This window comes from Salvelinus fontinalis, chromosome 27 (genome assembly GCF_029448725.1).
Source record: "Salvelinus fontinalis isolate EN_2023a chromosome 27, ASM2944872v1, whole genome shotgun sequence".
NCBI classification, from domain to species: Eukaryota; Metazoa; Chordata; class Actinopteri; order Salmoniformes; family Salmonidae; genus Salvelinus; species Salvelinus fontinalis.
In genome coordinates this window covers 18,195,946-18,199,574 of record NC_074691.1, presented here as the reverse complement: position 1 = coordinate 18,199,574, position 3,629 = coordinate 18,195,946, and positions in this window count along the sequence as shown.

The following is a 3,629-nucleotide window of genomic DNA, read 5'->3' as shown; positions in this document are numbered from 1 at the left end:
AAATCGCATTGCCTACAGTCCAAAGGGCCTGCAATTTCAGCAGTGCGTGCGTCAACTGCCAAATAGATGACTGTTGAGTTGCAACTGTCAGAGAGAAAAGCAGAGAGACCCAGCCAGGCTTATCACAATATTTAAAAATACAATCGCGGAAAAACAGTTTTGAAGCAAATGGCTCTTGCTGTAAAGAGAAGACAATGAAAACTCGGTCTTTCATATATCAACATTTTCAACATAATTGAGCATATTCATTATCTTTATCATTGGGTCAGTGCCACTTGTTTGTTTTTGGACAATAATTTCCTCCTCCAGGTTAGATGGATGTCATATTAAATTTATCACGTTTGAGGTATGATCCAGAACGGTGGGGTAAAGGTACAAAACGGCAAGCAGTCTCAGGGTCAGGGCAGGCCCCACTCCAACATCAGAACCATCGGCCTCCACCACGAACTGGCGGGACGGGTCAGGATGAACCAAGATGGGAGCTATGGTGGAAAGGTGTTTGAGATCCCGGAACGCTCGATCAGCAGCTGGAGACCACGTGAACGGAACCTTGGGAGAGGTGAGTGCAGACAGGGGGGAAGCCAGGGTGCTGTAGCCCCGCATAAAGTGGTGATAAAAGTTGGCGAAGCCCAGGAACCGCTGCAGCTGGACTCTGGACGTGGGGTGGGGCCAATCCACCACCGCTCTCACCTTCCTAGGCTCCATCTGTACGCTTCCTGCAGCGATGATGTAACCCATAAAGGGGATGGTGGGCGATGGAATTCGCACTTCTCAGATTTTACAAACAGCTGGTTCTCCAGGAGGTGTTGGAGAACCTGTCGGACGTGGAGCACGTGTTCTTTGGTGGAGTGGGAGAAGACGAGGATGTCATTGAGGTAGATGAAGACGAACTGGTTCAACATGTCACGGAGAACATCATTAACCAGAGCCTGGAACACAGCAGGGGCGTTGGTAAAACCAAAGGGCATGACCAGATACTTGTAGTGGCCTCTGGCTGTGTTGAAGGCAGTCTTCCACTTGTCCCCCTCCCGCATCCGCACCAGGTGGTAGGCGTTCCGTAGGTCCAGCTTGGAGAACACGGTGGCCCCCTGGAGTGGCTCGAAGGCCGAGGAGATGAGAGGTAGCGGTTCTTCACCATGATGTCGTTGAGACCTCGGTAGTCGATGCACGGATGCAATGAGTCGACAATGTAGGTCTCCATAGCCTTTGTCTCTGGACCCGACCGAGAGTACAGTCATCCCCGTGGTGGAGGGGTGCCTGGGAGGAGATCAATCCCTCAGTCATAGGGTCGGTGCGCTGGCAGCGAAGTGGCCAGGGTCTAACTGAACACCTCCTGGAGGTCCTAGTACTCCGCGGGAATGGCGGAGAGGCCCGGGGCAACCTCCGAGGCCCCAGGAAGACATCCGGGATCAGGCTGCACTGACTTCAGGCAGTGGGTGTGGCAGAATGGGCTCCAGCCCATGATAGCATAGGCAGACCAGTCAATGAGGGGATTGTGTCCCTGGAGCCAGGAGAACCCCAACAACACGGGAACCTGAGGAGACTTAATGAGCAGGAACTGGATCGTTTCGCTGTGGTTCCCAGAACGCCCGTCCAGTGCTCTAACGTCCATGGGAATGGAGAGGGGCTGAGTGGGGATATCCCGCTCGGAAGCCAGGGTAGCGTCCATAAAGCTCTCATCAGCCCCAGAGTCAATAAGTACCCGGAGAGATTTTGACTGGTTCCCCCACAGCAACATGGCATGAAAAGGAATGCGAGTAAGGGGAGAGGAAAAGTTCTGGGTATGGCCCACCAGAGACAACAGAGAATCAAACATCTTCTGAACTTCCTACCTGAATACCTCCAGACTGAGGCAGACGGCGGATTGTTGCTCCCACACTGCCGTGGCCCAGGCAAGTGGCCTCCCGGACATCAGCGTAAAGATGTATGGTCTGAGGGGAACGAAGCAGGCTGCAGCTCGAAAATGAGGGATCACTGGGAGAGAAAGGCCCGGCAGATCCCGGATTCTCCTTCGTAGTGCTCCAGAGGTAGTAAGCGGGGTTCTCGGGACACTGGGGTGACCAGGAAGGCGGGGCTGCTAATAGCCGAGTTACTGAAGGGCTGGGAGGTTACCGTCGTGGTAGCCTGCCTGACAGACAAGCCGCGGAATTGCTCCAGCAAGTGTTCGGCCAAGGTCTGGAACCGTTCCATAAGCCCGCGAAGCAACTCCTTGTGCCTTCCAGTGGTGGCTCCTTGGGAGGAAATGGCGTTGCGGAGCTGGTCCGAGACTGCTGGGTCAGTCATGGCAAGTTCGTACTATCACGTTTGAGGTATGACCCAGATGCAGACAGGGTTGAAGAAACAAAAGTTTATTCCTAACAACAGAGGCAGGCAAATGACAGGTCACGGGTCAATAATCCAGAGAAGGCATAAAGGGTCAAGAACGGCAGGCAGTCTCAGGGTCAGGGCAGGCAGGGGTCAATAATCCAGAATGGTAGGTTAAGGTACAAAACAGCAGGCAGTCTCAGGGTCAGGACAGGCAGAACGGTCAAAAAACGGGAAGGACTGAAAAACAGGAGCAGGAAAACAGGCAGGAGCAGGAAAACAAACACTGGTAGGTTTGAGGAACAAAACTAAATGGCAACAGACAAACAGAGAACACAGGTATAAATACATAGGGGATAATGGGGAAGATGGGGTACACCTGGAGGGGGTGGAGACAATCACAAAGACAGGTGAAACAGATCAGGGTGTGACAGTATTTGTGTCTCCCCTTTTCGTAGGCCTATCATATGGATCAGATCATTTCATTTTTATTGAACTGTTTGTCAGTGTCTTCACATTAGGCTATCCTGAAATTTTTATCGTCTTAAAAAAGATTCTGGTAATATCTCCAGTAATATAATTGTAGTAGAATTGCATTAAATGTGTTTCTAAAAGGCCAACATTTTCCTGTACAAAGAAAAGAGAATAAATGTATCTGATATAGCCCAGGCCTACTCTATGCCACTACACCCTGCATTGAACAATATTTTTTTGCGAACAGTGATTGAGTTATATTATTAGCCTACATTATGACTTTCCAATCAAATTATCACATTAAAAATACTAGGCTAGAAGTTTGCAAATGCAAAGATGCATGGAATGCTTTATTATAAAGGTGGATTTTTAATATGAAAATTTGCTTTCCCAAACATGAAACCCAAGTTCAGCGTATGGTTAAAGGGCTTGTTCGACATTGTAGCCCAACTGACTCTACAATCGGGCATCTTAATACTCATTATTATCTGTTAGTCAGTCAGTCTGAATTTACCCATGATGTATTACGGATTTGATCCACATGGCCATTGTCAAGGTTTGATTGATGAAATTCACTGCACAAGCGGTCAGTATCAGAACACTGCGATCTGACCTCACACATCTGTCAAGATTGGGTAACCACGCCCACCTCTCCTTTTAGCCAATGAACCACTTTCGGTACTTTTCTCAATTTCAACCTCCTTGCGTCCTCTCCTCGCTCCTCGCCTCCTTCTCAAAACCCATTGGAAGAGAATGTCAGAGAGGAGGGACCTCTGACTTTCTCATCCAATGGGTTTTGCGAAGGAGGTGAGGAGAGAGGACCCGAGGAGTAGCCAATGCAATTGAAATTC